Raw genomic sequence first — 17,398 nt, forward strand, 5'->3', positions numbered from 1 at the left:
CACGCCCCCCTTGGCTCCGGAGCCAATGGCGAGTGCGCCTCGACCTCCACACGGGACGAGCCGGAGCGCGGCGAGGCGTCCACTTCCACGGCGGCGCGTTGTCACGGGAACGCGTACCAGAAAGCAACGTATTGTGGACACTTGAGATCACTTTGATTTTTGCACACAACAACACTAAACAAGGCAGACAACAGTTACTGGACTGCAGGTCCCACGCGGGCATAACGCGATATCTGACAGTCCACGCGGACGCTGGCTCGTTCGTTCTCTGTCTTATCAAATATTAGGCGGTGAGTTGACATCAGCACCGGCACCGCACACACTTTAAACGCTACCCTAACGCGTCAGGTTGCGCCAGATGTGAGCGTGGAGCTGCTGCGAGCACGACTGCGAAACCTGATATCTATGAGGATGAAAGAGCTCATCATCTGCTAAAAACCATCAAAACGACCGATGCGGCGAAATTATGATAAATGTAAAAGTTTCTGAATGCGATAAATAATGCAGTGGCGACGTTTTAATCCGGTTCCCAAATTCAGCCCCACAGAATACAATTATAACTCGTGGGAACATATTACGCAATCAAAGCCCAAATAAGAGGCGCAGAGCGCATTATGAGGCTTCTTTGGAGGACGCAGATGTCCGTGGCCATGATGTGGTCAGCTTCTCGTTAATCATGTGGCCACATAGAGTCTCACACAAAGTTGATGGACATGTGAAAGAAGCCTTGTTTTTCGTGTGCCTTTGAGAACTAATGTCACAGCATTGTGAGTGATTGGACTCGGTGGACTCACCGGAAACGCTTTTTGACCCCGTAAGCTCTTTCTTTGATGCCAAACGTCGAGTCCCCGAGTCATGGCTATTGCTCTTTAAAGGAGTCTCTCTCACTGCTCTCTGTTAGTGTCTCTCGCCCCAACACTGATTCACCGCAGCCATTTTTTTTTATGAGGGGGGGTATTTGCTAATTATAAAACGTAATATAATATAATATGAGACCTACAATAAGCAGATGCATGTTTAGAGGATGTTATTTTAAGAATAACTGCTACTCAAGGTGAGACTATTCATCCCAATAAAATAAAAGGACGCTTCCTCTTCTCTTCTCGAGGTGACCTCACCTACTGGATCCGTGTGGGACACAGGTGCTCTCCCCTTAGCTTAATTTCACGCGGCCGGTAATCACTTTTATCACCCACAGCACATGTTGTGCTCGCACACATAACAGCAGTGGATAGTTTGAGTGTAGCGCTACACGTACTCATTAATGTCTTACAGGTGTCACACTTAATGCATGAAACATCCCCAATTCGTGCCAGATGGACCGAGTCAGTGGTCTGGGGAGCCGGTTCGGCACCCTGGTGGCACTGATTAATGGCTGTAAAGGGCTTGAGTCCTCGTTAAGACCATGACGCTGTAATTGCTTCTACGTCTGAAACATTTCTCAGTTAATAACTTAGACCTATTGAGCGTATTTTGAAAAATTAAACCAATGCGAGGCCTCCTTCAGGCCCAATCAGGTACTGCGTCCTCTAACCAGAGGCAGCAGTGGAAGGCCGTGCACTCACATGGCAGGTGATTTATCATCCAGGGTCCCTCCCCTCCTCCTCATCCACCCCAAACCCGAGCTCAGGCCCCACAAACAGAGCCGCTCTCCCTCTCACGGTTCAATTGGTTTGAACCCTGCAGTCATAACACTGATCTATACCTGCTCGCACGCATCACACGTAGGCCTCCGGCGAACGGGCTGCGAAACGGCCGAGGGGGGGGGCGATTCCACGCCGGAGTAACCGGAGCCCCCGGGGCACGGCGCCGCTCCGCCCGCCGGCGCGGCGTCGGACGGGAATCCCGCGCAGCGTCACGCAGCCGGTGTCGAGTTGCACGTGAATAACGCGCAGTGAACGTCTACACGGTGCAATGGCTCCGAGTCATCTGAGGGTAAATGAAAAAGTCAGTGGTGTGTGGATCCCAGGTTACTGTGTCACTGAGGGAGTTACGGCAACATGCTGACCCCCCCCCCCCCCCCCCTCTCTGTTCACACCCTCCCCCACGTTTGACCGCTCAGGTGATCAAGCAGCTCGGCCTCCTGAGACTTGTGTTAACTTGCACTGCAGATTAACCCCCCCCCCATATATATATATATATATATATATATAGGACCCCCCCCCCCATAAGTGGCTTTAAACGCAGCGATCTGTCATGCTCTTTCCTGTTCCCATTGAGTGAGGCATTGTCTGCCTCAGCCCTGCACACAGCTGTAAAACAATGCCGCAGCGCCGCTCTCTCATCGCCCTCCTGAGCAACGTCTCCATGACAAATGAGATGGAATAACAGAAACGGTTGGCAGCAATTCAAAAAGATTCCCCTTTGCTGAAAGAAATGAAACAAAAAGGTTTTTAATTCGACAACTGGGGTAAACACAGTTGTGTAAACAGATGACGAGGTCTTCCTGTTTTTACAAATACATATCCTGCAGTTTAACATCTTTCTCATGGGCCTGTGTTTATTATTGCATTGATGAAGTCAAGGAGGTCGTTAGCAAAAAAGAGCTGCAAACAGCGCCATCGCTTCAGAACTGACCACAGAAGTGTGAGATCTTAAGTAAAGCTTCACTACATACAGCAGGTTACGCATGGAAGGAGAGTTTAGACCAAAGGTTGCTTATTATTATCATAATTATCATATCCATCCACATCTACGGCAGATTTAATTGTTGGATGATCAACATGCTGTGGCAGAGAGGAATGGTGCCAGCGCTTGCATGGCGCCGCTACCTGGAGCCCGTCCCACAGTGACCGCTCTCCTCTGTGGCCCATTGTGGCCACAGACGTGCTCCAGGCTCTCCACTCAGAAAGATGCCGAGTCAGCACTTGGACGTCCGTGCAGCGTTCGCATTAGCGGCCGTGTAGGCCGCGCTCATCAATTATCCTTGTCCAGCATTGTCTTTGATCTCACGTGCATGATCTTGTTGCTACTTGGCTTTCGCCCTTGCGCTTCTCGGCTGCAGGACGCACGAAGGCTTTTTTTTTTTTTTTTACACGCTCTTTGCGGTACATTGCAGAGGTAACAATAAAGATGTGTTTCACAGCGCGTAGGCGTCAGCGCTGGCCTCGCACGCAAAGAGCCGCACACTGGACTCGTAGAAGCAGCTACAGGCCGCGATGAAGCGTTTTCACTGAATGAATGGTGAATCTAATTAACTCGTAAGTGACAGCGTATTCGACGAATAAACTCTTGACATCCAGCACTTGTTCTAAAGTAACATTTCAGTTTTGGAAGAACACAAATTTTGTTGGTCTGTATCTAATGAGCCCTTGAGCACACACAACAGTGGTATGTGTAGTTAGCAGTAAATAAGGGTGAGGCCCTTTGATTTGGATCTTTTATTTTGACACCCAGGGAACTGACTGCAACGTTTAGGTTCAGTGTTCAGAGTTTTGTCCAAAGACTCGTGGCCAGGAATGAACTGCAGTTCATGGATGACTGCTTGACTGACTGAAGCGAAGCCTCCTCTAATCATGAGGTAATTAAGGATTTAATTGCTCAATACGTGTATAATTCACAGGGAGCGTTGATACAGTATGTTGGTCATTTAGAAATGAATTATCTCCTCAGAAGTTTGTTTTGTGCCACTAAGCAGCTGTTAATTAAAATGATGTTCATGTTCAACAACGTGGAACCAACACAGAGCTTTATAGGTTTTTGTTTGTATGCACTAAGGGGAAAAGTGAGTCACAGCTTGCTTGTGTTTATGAAACAGGGTGAAGTAAAGAGGCGTGTTCTCATATAGAGCAGACCTGAGGCCATATAACTGGCCTCCACGCTGCCTCTGAACGCCACACGCATCAACAGCACAAGCTGCGTTCGTGTAACCATCGCTATGCAGGTCTTCGCATCTCCTTGTGTGATAGCGGTAAGTGGGGCGATGCCAGAGGCCTGAACTTTTGATGACAGCCCAGCGGGGGGTCCTTGGATCGTTCTACTGCTCCACTTATAGTATAAACACAAGCTGGTGTCTGAACCGTGTGTGTGAGATCGTGGGGAAAGGTGACGCAGGCAGCACAAATGTTATTACTGAGCAGCGTTGGGCACAAATAACTGTCTTATTTGCAGCCTCGGTCTAAAACGAAGCTCAGTGACATCATCACTGTTTGCAAACAGCTAAAGAGTCTGCGAGCCCTAATTCCGTAATCCGCACCACCACTAACACATACACTCTGTTTAAGGCATTTTGGGGCACACACACACTTGTGGCAGGTGTGTTTCCTAGAGGAAGAGAGATCATGATGTTTGTGCATTGAGTGCATAATAGAAGGTAATTGGCCCAGTTCAACGTAGACCTGGAAGCTGGGTTTGAGCTAACGTCTAAGGCTGTTTACCATGTTGTAGAGAAATAATAAAAACAGTAATTACAGTATTTAAGGGATGTTGGTGTCACCGTGACTACAAATCCATAGTTTGAAGACTAAATGTGCGAAAACTATTTGTAAATTATTGTTTGTCTAGAAAATAAAGACAAAAGAGTCAACGCGCTATTTGCAGAAAGCACGAAAAAGTAGTTACAGTAACAGTAATAATGATGAATGTGTGTGACCTCTCGGCTTAAGTCGCCGTCATGGATCAGGGTGAGCAGGTGATGCTGAGCTTTCTTATAACTCGAGGGGAACGTACTTTTCTCCGTGTGCCAGGATGACACCCATGCTGTTTATACGCACAAACACATGCTCCTCCTTAGATTTCCTCTCCCCCCGGCCTGTTAGCGCCCAGTTTGGCACATGTGTGGCAGGGCTCCGTTTTCAGGCCTGCTCCTCGGGACCAGAATAAACCCCCATGTGCACGTATGACATATAACCAGGAGAAGTGGAGAAGTGCTCACACAGTCCTGGACATGTCACAGCCGGCGGCGTCCACGCTGCCGAGAAGACGGGATGAAATAGAGGATAAAGTAATGAATCCCCAAAGGTCACAGACGGGACAAGTGCAGCGCTATTTGTGACCAACAACCAAAATAACAGTAAGATCATAGGGGGTAGAAATAGAGAACGCCACCATGAGACACTCACTGGAAAAAGACCCGTCGGCTCCATTTCTCACTTTCCCCTATGAAAAGCATCAACACATTACATCATCTCATGTTTATGAAATCAAGACATAATTTTAAACTAGTATGAGCTCGTTTCGGGATTCATATAATTGTGTGTGTGTGTGTGTGTGTGTGTGTGTGTGTGTGTGTGTGTGTGTGTGTGTGTGTGTGTGTGTGTGTGTGTGTGTGTGTGTGTGTCGAAGGACAAAGAGTTGTATTTTGTAAATACTGGGACATTTTGTGTTTGACGCCTGCAACAGCAACACTAATGCTCCAGATACAAGCTAGGAAACATATTTTTTTAAACAATTATGTGCTCACAGGCTCACACTCTGCTCAGGTGTCCCCTGATGAAGACCTGGTTCAGCTCAGGGGACTGTGGGCCACCGATAAGCCAGTGTCTGAGATACAGCAGCGCCTAAAATTAGTGTTGTCAGAATGGGTCCGGATAAGAAGGCCCGAGCATTCACACTGCTCTGTTGAGAAGCGTGAAACCCAGAAACCTGAAATACACAGGCCGAGAGGGAACGAACGGGTCGATGAGGTGTAAAATGACAGAACCCCAATAAAGAACAACAGTGGGAGTAAAACATCTGCATCTGCAGCGTGCATGGCTTACACAGGTTCATGACATCAGCGCCCCCTCCCTCCAACCGAGAGCAGAAACAAACGGTTTCACATCCCAAAGTGTTAAAACCCTGTGGCATGTGTCCATGAAGCACTTTCTGGGGATGAGGCTACGGATTAGCTCCAGTCCAGGTGGTCTTCATTTAGCCTCATACCACCATCGGGGGCCTTTGAGCCGCTTTTAAAGCTCAGCACATGGTCAACATTTCATTTCTCCACCCATCCATCTACTTCCACGCGTTTCTTTCTCTTTTTTTTATGAGCTTTACATCTCGGCGCTGCGCACCTGAGCGCCGCGGCCGGTGAAACGCCGCTGAGTCTCTATTAATCGTGACGACGGACTGCGTCTCTCACCGCGGCGCCCCTGCTTTACAACTGCGGCATTCAATTATTACAGCAGCATCACTGCAACTGATGTAGAGGAGCGAGGCAGATGTGACGACCCGCTGCTATGAGTGATATGGTTTCGTCTTTTGTCGGACGCTACACAGTATGTAGAAATACAGAACACATAAAAACAAAATCGTAAAAAGAACGTGTTGACAGGGACGACTATAATAAAGTCAAAGGCGCTGGTCGTCTTCAACTATACGTTTTCCAGCTCCTTACATGGGTGTTCCACATATTGTTCCTGGGCTGGTTTGAAGTTGTGTAAACAGGTCTAAATGGCAGGGAGCCCTCAGAAGTTCTGAGGGCGCCCTGATCAAAGGCGCCGCTCCGTGTCAGCGCCTCCCGTGCGCTTGCGTGCGTCCCAGATGACAGACGTCGATGTGTCTGGTGCGGTCCCTTCACGGAGGCCCCCGCTGCTGTTTGCACAACACGGGCCGCGGGACGGCGCTCACCTGCGCCCACAGCGCACGGAACACGCCGTCCCGGACCCGGGGCCAGGCCCAAATCACGCCGCTTCCTGGACAAGTGATGGACAAACTCCCAGGTGAGGGGCTTTGTGCAGGAAAGACACCTTAATCCCCGACACCTCTTGAGCAAACAAAGGAGGGGAGAGGAAAGAAAGAGGACGGGTGAGAGAGTGAAAGAAGCTGAAGGGGGTTGAGTTCAAGGCCGCTTTCCTGCTCAGCGAGGGCTGCCTTTGAAAACGGCCCGAACAAAAAGGAGCGGGCGAAGTAAATGTCTTTCCAGGAAGTCCAAACTTTTTTGCAGATAATTGTTCGCGGTGACATCGCATGAGAGCTCCTTTGGCTGCGCTGCTTCCACGCGGTTCAGGCCAGAGGTAAAGGGACCACCCATTCGCCTTGTCTGAAGTAAAGGCCCATTCAGCCTATTCACAGACCTGCCCGGCTCGACCCTGGCCGCGGACTATGACTGAGGGGGGGGGGGGGGTCGGTGGCGAGGTTCCTAAAGCTCAGAGACCCGGACTGCCTGCTGCCGCGGGGCCGAGCGGCCCCGGGATGAGACCGGGCCGAGGGGGGGGCGGCGGGGGCTTCCATTCGCCTCCACAGCTCCACGGTGGGTGGGGGGGGGGGCGCACGGTGATGACAGTGACACCGACAATGATGTGGCGGCGAGCAGCCGTGTGGGGGGTGAGTCAATGGGGAGGCCTTCAGTCGTGGCCCAGCTTCATTGTGCAGTTAAATAGATATCAGATAACAAATGTGTGTATATTCACAACTTGGCCATTGCTTAGCAACAAGACTGTGTTTATGTCTGAGTCCAAATGTGATGGAGCCCACCTGAGCCCAGCCTCGCGTTGATGCCTGCTTTGCATTGCTGCTCCCAGCATTTGACAGCATGGCTTCCATTATGCGAAGCTGCACAGCATTGTGGTGTCATTGAACATATATTCAGAGACTGAGCGGCGAAGGAGGTGACCTAATTGTTTGGCTCTCCCCAAGAGCCAATCACAAATAGACCCCAAGCCGTTTTACTGGGAGTCCCCGAAATTGAATTTCCTCTGACAGATTAAAGAGATTTGTGAGGTTTTCTTCCCCTCGGTCCCTGGCGTGAAGCCATATTAGCCCACGGGCTTGTGTTACAGCACATGCTGGATCGCAGCATAGCAGCCGCGCGTCCGACAGGCCGGGCCCGCTCCCGGGGCCAGCGAGAACCGGCCTCAGCGCCGGGAGCGTGACTCCGCCAGAACGCTTAAACCGGGCCCAGCGAAGGACGCACAAAAGCAGCTCAGGGGGAGAGATGCTGCGGAGCAAGCGAGGGTCGGCGAGTGCGCGCCAAATCAGGTTGTGTGCGGCGCCGCCGACGCAGCAGAAAAACAGCCGCTCTCATCCCAACGCGGGACACCTCTCGCCTCCTTGAGCCCGATGGGGCCCCGAGAAGGAGCCCCTAGAATGCTGATGGCTCCCCCCGCCATTCACCAGCACTGCGGTTCATATTTTTGTGGAGGTCCATTGACTTTCTCCTTTTCAGTCTCTCTTTAATCCCTGGGTCTGTGTCCTCAGTGGCCCTCTACAGAGGGGCTATTATTCGGGCCTTATTACTGCGCCCCTCGCGGCTTATCTCCTTCCTGGTGACAGTCTTTTCAAGCCTCTCCCTAATGACCTGGGGAAGCTCACATGCTCAACTTCCCAGGGCTACGGGGCCCCGCTGATGTCAGAGGGGTTGGCCCCCACGCAGGGACTCCTGGCGCCGCCCAAGAAAAAGGCACAGGCACGGAAAGGTCCTGTACAGCCGGCGCACGAGGCCTCTACGCTCGATCCGTCTGTTCATCGGCAGGTGACGGCTTCTCCTGAACTCACCCGACGTGGAGATGGGACGAACCACGGACGCGTCCTCTGCACACGTCTGGAGTGATGCTGGTGGAGTGTGTGTTTGTCCAGACTTCATCTGATCAGGCACTTTTTGTGAGTTTACTGACTTTGATGATGAAATGAAAATCAATGTCAAAGAGGGTTTTTTTTTTTTTTGTTGCCAGGCAGCAAGTGTCAGTATAATAAAACCCACAAATGAGAGCATTTTCATTAGATAAAAGACCTAAGCCTAATGTTAATATTCCAAAGTGGTCTGCTGGCACATGCTGCGTCTGTACGCTGATTAAAGTCTGCTGTGGCCCAGCATTCATCGTTTTCATAAATAAGCGAGAGGATTAAATAGTATTTATATGACTAATAGCACCAACGTGGGGTTTTTGTCCCAGCGAATCAAAAGAATGGATCTCCAGACTGGCTCGGCTTCTTTTCAGACTCACTCCAGCTCCTTTTAACGCCTCTAACGTATAGAGTGTCACGCAGAGACACCACCAGCTGTTGCTCCTTCCCGTGCACTTTCTACAGGAATCAGCGAAGGGGAATAAATTCTCTTTACGATGTTTGTGAGCCAAGCTTCTAATCACTGCCTGTTCGACCCCGGCGTCTTTGCAAAGGTTCGGCCGTTCTGCTTCCGTCTGAAAGTGCAGCCCAAGGACACAATAAGGAGCGTGCCTTCCAGCCAGGCAGCGCGCGCCGCGGCGCACGGGATCCTGGGAAATGTGATTCAGGTGTCTTCCTGCTCCCTCACATGGCATCCAGGCCCGTCCGTCTCCCTGAGGCCGGGGGGAAACGGCTGCGCTCACTGTTTGTGTTATAAACTACTTAAGACTTTAGGAAAGCATGTTGGACTGGTCCAATTAGGGAAGTAATGACTTTAGAGCTGGCATTTAAAGTCTGGAGACACGCAGGGTGAAGCCTGGAGCACATGATGCTGAATAAGAGCTGCTTGGTTTTACCTGTGAACCTCCTTTTTGGGTTTCTCACAGCTTTCAGAAAATTTTAGTTTCCTGGTAAAATGAGTAAAAATAAACTGCTGGAATTTCAAGATAATTACTCAAAGTGTTTATTGCAAACATTGGCAATTGTTCTGACATTCAGCTTTATGCATTTATATTTGGTTTGACAAAACACAACCTATAAGCACATGGACATAATGTGTTTGTGCACAACAACAAAATCCTCCTGCAAAATGAGTGAAAAAAAGTTTGTTCACAAACTGAACAGCTCTTATCCACAGACAGGACTGACAATAAATGATTTAAGAAATTAAACATACAGAGGACAATACCAACTCAGGACGCTGCGTATGCAGGATAGGCCAGAAATAAAACAATGCAAACTAACACATAACTCACAGGTTAACTGAAGATTACTGCAGAGCAGGAAACTAAATGACCAAAACATGCAAACTGTAGCTAACACAACCAGTGAACAAACACACAAACCTGGACGGCGCACAATGACACGGTAACATGTAACACTTAATGCACCAACAAAGACAGTGCACAAACTGAGACTTACGTACAAGACAAGACAGGTGAACCCAATCAAACTAATACAGGAAACAAGGACACAAAACCAAAAGGGTGAAACCAGGCTGCCCCTGGTGGCGTGGAAGCCGAGTCACAACATAAACTCGTTCTCATTGGATTGGATTCAGTTAAAACTCCATAGAAGCATTTCTTCATCTGGATCCAATTCTTTGCATAAAGATAAATTTGGCATAAACTATGAAGACAACAAATAGCAACAGGCTACGATCAATGATGCACTGATTGAAACTAAGATCAGAGTTTTCTATGTTGCCGTCCAGTGTGTTATGACTGATTGGATGAGTTCATGTAGTGCACTTGTTTGCAAGTTGTGTTGTTTGAAGGCAAAACTAGCTTTTGTTGCATATTTCGAATGTTGTGTCACAGTTAGAGCCTTTAGCAAACAGAACGTGTCATTTCGACCTTGGAGCAGCTTTTTAGGCCTGTGTGTGAAACGTTTAGACTGTGGAGTTTCATTGGACGGCTGCATCAATGCGACCGATAAAATCTGTAATGACAGGGAAAACCACAAGCCTCCGAAAACTAATTCAAGGAAACATACTTGCACTGGTAAAAGAATTAAGCCACATTAAGTCAAAGTGGTAAAGCTGAAGCCAACGTGATGGTGCAGCACGCATTATGAAACACGCAGGGGCTGTTATTTTAGCAAAAACAAATGTTGGAGAGGTTTACAAACTGTCTTCTAGTTGTTTATGAGTCCTTATTTTTATGTTTGGGCCTAATCATTGGTAGAAAAACATCATAAACATCATCAGGATCTTGTTTTTAAAGCTTTTTTTTTCTTAGTATAAAAGTCAAATTGATTACTGTAAACATCTTGAGAGCGCTCATAAATGAACATTACACGCAGGAATGTGTGTTTTGACTTATTCCTGACAAGTCATCTGTACTTCCTGAGATCCGCCGTTCTGTCCCGAGACGGACTCGCTCCTGTGGTTATGGATCCTGACGTTTCACTCAAGCTGAGAAAAGCCACAAGCGGCATCAAAGGCGAAGATGGAGGAGGAGGCTCTGACAATAATGGAAAGTGTTTTGACATCCAGGTTTGAGAAATTATTGGATTTAGATAAGCGGGGAATCCCGTGTTCCATGTGAGGCAAAACAAAAAAGATATACATATATTCCAGCAGCAAGTTCCACCGGAGCCTCGGGGAAGGAGCGATGCACTCGCATTACATCATGGAGCTGATCGCACATGGAACAATGGAAAACTGCATGTTGGTACAGTGCTGTATAAGCTCGCAGCCTGGGAGGTCAGCATCAGGGCACAAAGCAAAGTGTCACTTGTCAGTTTGGAATGTCTTCGATGAAAAAGTTTGAGTTTACAGACATAAAAAAGTATGTAAAATATATTATGGTAAGTGCGTGTAGCCAATAAATGCTTTGTTCCTGGTAACAAACCAACTGTGAGTCAATTTGCTCCACATCCTCTGTACGTGCTTGTTCTCTAATTAGAAATGTTGCAGCAAGCGTGTAATCATGTCCTGGGTGGCACAGAAGCAGCTCGTGTTAAGAGAAGCCCGACTTGTAACGTCCCGTTCAAATATGCACAGACTGGCACCAGCGAACGGAGGCGAGGCCGGGGCCGCGGCCCGGCTCTGTGGGGAATCACATCGTCTAAAACGCGGTGAGGCCTCCCGGGAGCGGTGGCTCAGGAAGAGCCCCAACAGGACCCCTCCCACTGACTCTGCCTTCCTCCAGACGTCGACCTGTCTTCCTCTTCTGTCCGTAGATCAGCATTTATCTCCTGTCTGCCACAGCGAGAGACAAAGTGCACCCCCCGACCTTTGACCCCACTTGACCGCCTGAAAGGACATTAGAGATAATGACACCTCTTCAGGAGCCACTGCGCTATTACCGTGCCTGTATACGATGCAGACCCCAGACTCGGGCCCCTGAACACTGTAGCGTGCTGGAAGCTAACGCGCTAACCTCTTCCTTTCATCACATGTAAACTATGCGGCCCACTAAAGGCCCCGTATCTGCCTCTCCATCAGTTCACGTCAGCATCTGTCTGAAACACATCCATTTGTCTTCCTTGTCCCTGAAGGCTCATGTTGTGGTTTCGTGTTTATGGACAGACTGAAGCTCTACAACCTCCAGTAAGCACTCCCAGTTAAGAGAACCAGCTCCATATTTAAAGCACTGCTTTAAATATAAATTAGTATTAATGTGAAATGACGAATCTGACGCCTTTCATAATATCATCCAATACCAACTCCTCCTGGTGGTGCAGCACGTCGTGTCTGATCTGGCCTCCTGTCCCTCGTCTTGTTTCTCGCCAAGGTGAGCGGTGCAGCGCAGGGAGAGAGCAGCAACATCCCCCCTCATCCAGACCCGCAGCATCCGCGTTCAATGACAGACAGGCTCAGCTACAGCAAACGCTGGAATTTTAGTGAATGGGTCCAGGGGTGCGTGTTGAAACAACCCCATACTTGAACTGGCTTTGAAGAAGAGTTTTAAGACGTGTTTACCTTCACATCTACTTGTAGACGGTAACGAGCAGCGTGTCGTACTGTACGTTTAGTCCTTTTGCTATCACGTGTGTAGCTCTGCATGTCAGTGAAGGACTGTCGTACAGGATCATTTAAAAAAAAAATAACAATTTACTGCTTCAATCTGTTTTCACATAAACAAGTTAAGATAATGAGCTTTAATGTCGGGGTTAAATATAATTACTATGATGCAGATCAACGTATGCATTGTTGAGATCATTTTCAGATCATCCAGCTGTGGGAAGGTTCTGCTGGTGCTGATCTCAGACCTGTAATCTGCAGGACCCAGGTTCCCAACAGAGCCACGGTCTGTACTTGCAGCTCCCACTGCGCACTGGGCCTGACACTTGTCTCCAGCAGCCTCCGCGTTTGATCTACTCTTCAATTACGGCATGTAGCAATCATCTCCGCATCCCAGCGACGGCGACTGGAGTTGAAAGGATCCACACTGATAATTTACCGACACGTCGACCGCGCTGGGCAGCCGCGCTCCGCGACGCTGGGAGGGGAGTTTACAACTTTGTCATTTTTGATCCTTTAATCTCTAATTGTAGATGTGTATTTTTCCAGTTCATTTCGTGAGCGACACCAGGGTCGCGTGGAGAGCCGTGAGCTTTGGCTCCAGCCGACACCCTCACATTTACACCGCGGCGGCTGTGAGCGCTCGGAAGTGGGGTCCTCGTTCTGGACGTCCTCCTTTGTGCGTAGGTTTTTCCAAAAGTAAAAAAAAAAACAGAAAGAAAAGCATGCATGACTTGAAGTGTTGACTCAAGTCTAATCTCGAGAGGAACACGAGCGGGTTTAACATGCAGACAGCACACATGTATCATAAAAGGAAGGATTAGAACCTTTGTGGGTTATGAATATGAAAAGCGAATCTGCCCAAGTTCCCACATTTCTGCGTTTGCACTTTGCACATTAAGTTGATTTATATTTAAAATACAGATCTCCCACTGTTCCCAGCTTCCTGTTCTTAAACCCTGGAGATTAAAACATTGTGCTTTATGTCTTTTGAAAAGTAATATGATACAGTTTACTAAGAGATCTATAACCTACCTACCACATTGTGACTTCCAGGATTGTACTGCGAATACAATTAAATATCTTTACCAAGTACCGTAATATTATTAATAATACATTAAGGTCATTCCTGAGCTCTAAATTAAAACATTTGGACAGAACACACATTCATTAATAAGTAAATCACAATGAAGGCCATTTATTCCAGCCCACTGTAGAACAGCCTGCGGTGGAGGTGTTCAGCTCCTCCCATCCTGAACCAGTCTTATTAATAGTTCACTAAACATCGCCACAAACTGTTTTCTGTGGAGGAAGGATCAACCCATCGCTATTAGGATGACTCAGTGTTGCAGGAGCACGCTGGGCGTTAATCAACCCACCAAACAAAAGGTGTTTGGGTTCGGAGACCCTGGAGGGATGATCTGCATGGTCAACACCCTCAGTCTTTGCTTTAATGAATAGAAACTCATTACAGAGTTTCTGAGGGGTGATTAAGAGATTTATGAGGCAGAAGCCAGTCCTGAACCGCTAAGGAGCTGGACTTGGATTTCCCTTTGTATGACTGTAATTTATTATAAAAGGATTAAGCAAGTTTTAACAGAGTAGCTACTGAGGAGATCACGCTGAGCTAAGATTTGTTTTGTGCCGCAGGATTTCTGTTTTTAATTGTCCGCGCTGATAGCAACAAGGCTAATATGATGTTCACCTCATCCATCAACACACGCCGACATGTTTCCAAGAGCACATAAGCGGAGCATTGTTTGTAGCCCCCACAATTAAGCACCTGTGGTGGTCCTTTGTCATCCGCGAGCCGGGCAAAGCTGAGCTCTCCCCAGCTGTGAAGTGTCAGGGCCTCATTGTGGGACGTCCAATCGCCCTCGGCTCTCGAAGGCCGGTCTTTTTTAGGAGTGGATGACGCTACAGGAGCAAACTCACAATAACAACCGAAACAAGTTGTGAAGAATCTGCTTTTGTGAGTAGCTCTCTGCAGATTGGAGCCTCGGCCCACCTGGTGCTGAAACGCTCTCCCTGATTATCTTAAAGATCCTCTTCAGCATTCTTCAGTCCTCTTAGCAAAAATAAAGGGAGACCAACTCAGATGTCTTGACCCTCGACCCTCCGCTGGCAGTCGGTCAGAGCCATTGAAAGGACGATTTCCCATTTCCCCTCATAACATAAACGTACGCACGAGGCCGTTTTTGTGTGGCTTCCCACTCGCTGCTTAATGACAGGGCAGCGTTCGCAATAGCAGTTAGTGTGTGCTGCCCGGCTCTTTGTGTCCGTGGATTAGCGCCGGCGAACGCTGGCTTACAGGCTCCCTGCTGGGATGTCAAAGGGCAACGCCGGCTCCTTTCACCACCGCTCTCAGCGGAGCCGAGCGGCGGCGGCGGCGACGTCCTTAGAGAAGGTCCAGAGGTCGGCGCGCGGCCCTCCGTCCACCGTCGCCTCCAACATCTGGATGCAGACGATGGAGAGGATCAGCCGCCGCGCGTGCTATAGCTGTGACCACAGCCAGTTGAGGCCCGGCGCCTCTCAGTATACACAAGAACTGCAAAGCTTGAATTCGAGCAGTGGAAACTACAAAAAGTAGTTTGAGATGTTGATTAAAGCAAAGTGGTTAATATGTGGGAGCAGAGGCACCACGCATCGTTGACTCTGTTGTTCTACGTATACTTAACATCTGGCAGCAACGTGAAACTGAATATTTTGTCATATAAACGAATCTGCAGCAGAGATCACACAGACACTAATGATCGGGTCTGAAATGGATTAAAATATGAATAATATCCCTGAGAGTGGGTCCGTTTGTGTCTCCTGCTCACAAGGAGCTGTTCTTTTTTAGCTGGACAGGTAATTTTGGGGTTGTGGCCAGAGATTTTTGAGGAAATATGAGCCCGGGGACGGGAGGGCGGCCTCAGACAGTGTCGCTGGGCACTCGAGTGCAGCGCCGACGGCGAGCGGCCACTGGAGACGCAGCGCGAGGAGAACCTGCGCTTGTGTGTGTGGAGTGCGCTCGCTGCAACACACAGAGAGAGGCAGTACGTTGGTGGAAAAGTAATTGATTCTAGTTGTCGGCGTCGAATAAACGGACCATTAACGTTTGTTGAAATTCATTCTCTAAGAAAGTTTGTTCCTCATCTTTGATCCACTGGTCAGTTATGAGCCTCTGCAGGTCGCTACTGCCCCCTACAGGCCGAGTCACATATGCCACCTTTTCCTCTCAGCACTTAATATTAGTAAAGTGTTCGTTGTGCAGGGCTCCGAAATGCAAGCGTGAAGACGCATTCAAGTGCTCGGACAGCGTTCCCGCCTGAGGACAGCCCTGCGGCGAACTCTCATTCTGCACGGACGGGCAGCGGGCACCGACCCCCTGCCGCTCCCCTCTGTCTCCTTAAGTGGGCCCTCGCATTCATGGGGCTCATTTGAATTCCACCGCGAGAGACCTGCGACGCGCCGGGTGAACTGCGATGCGCCGCGCGGAGACTGCTAATTAAGCGAGGCAGCTGTGCACGCTGCCTCTGGGCCGCTGACCTGGGAACAGAAGAGGAATGTGGCAGAATGCACTCGCAGGTCTGCTGCTGCATCGTCTTAATTACTGGAGCTCACTCCACAACTATGCTTTGATACTTGATAATGAATTCCTGGACACCATGAGACTCCTTCTGATCACTTCCTCCACCTGCAGAGTTTCTCCCCAGTCGTCTAAGCCACTCTGGCACTTGTCCTGCCCCCGCCCTTGCTCCCAAACAGCAGGGGGTCCCCCTCGCTTCCTCCTCTCTCTCTTTATTATACTGTACTTTGTGATGGTTTCTTCTCCTGTCCTTGTTTCTGTTCTTTCCTTTTCCTCACTCCTTCCTTTCTCCTCCAGAGCTTATCCTTGCTCCCCGTCTGCCATTAAGGTGAGAGGAGCCACGCAGGACATCGGCTCAAACTCACACAGACATAAGTTTAATCCACACAATCGCTGTTAAGTAGTACAACAAGAAACCTGTTCCATCACTAAAATAAACGGCTAATGAGCACAGGCTAATCTTATAAATCCAAGATTGTGTCTTTTCGAGGGGCTGTTAAACTTCAGGAGGATTCCAGTGATTGGATAACACAATGTCTCATGGCTCTCATTATACTGTGCCATACAAAATAACTTAATTGCACTTTGTGTTGCACATGTGGGTAAAGCTTCTTTTTGTGTAATTCAGAACATGTGCATAGATTGTCAGCACATATAAAAAGCCCATTAAACTAAATAAAACGTCCCAGTTTATGGCTCACTAGAGCGTCGCAAACGGGCTTTTATTGTGAAGCATCAGCCTGGTGTCCTGCACTTCACACACATCATTGTCGTGCAGTGGAATGATGGTCCACCGTCACAAACAATGAGAAACTTGTCAGCTTCAGCGTGCGTCAAAATGAAACAGCTTGTGGCTGAAGCCTGTTGGTGCACAAGCGTGCATGTGCTTTGGGTCAGTGTTTCCACGAACCTCCCTCTGTGGGAACCAACAGGCACCAAAGGCGCACACACATACCGATGCTATTAAAAATGTTCATCAGCTTTTAATTTGGCCCTGGATTTCTGTTCCCCCTTCATGCGCAGCTTCACATAGTTTCCAGATGACTTTGGGCAGAAGGGAGGGTTTCGCTTGTGTTACAACCACTTGGCAGATGCATTTGCCCAGAGTCACTTACAGTCCAGCTGAGGGCACAGGAGCAAAACCCAGGCATCAGCGTCAGCTGTTCATTAATTGCTGATAGTAGCACAAAATGCACATTCTAACCGAGAAACCTCACAGCAGGCAGACATTAGCATTTGTTTTTGATCTTTGATCTTTTACTGGCATTTCACGCACACACTGTTATTTTTTAAAGTATATTATTCTTTGAGACACTCCACCCATTCAGTGAGAG

The sequence above is a fragment of the Betta splendens genome, chromosome 6 (genome assembly GCF_900634795.4).
Source record: "Betta splendens chromosome 6, fBetSpl5.4, whole genome shotgun sequence".
NCBI classification, from domain to species: Eukaryota; Metazoa; Chordata; class Actinopteri; order Anabantiformes; family Osphronemidae; genus Betta; species Betta splendens.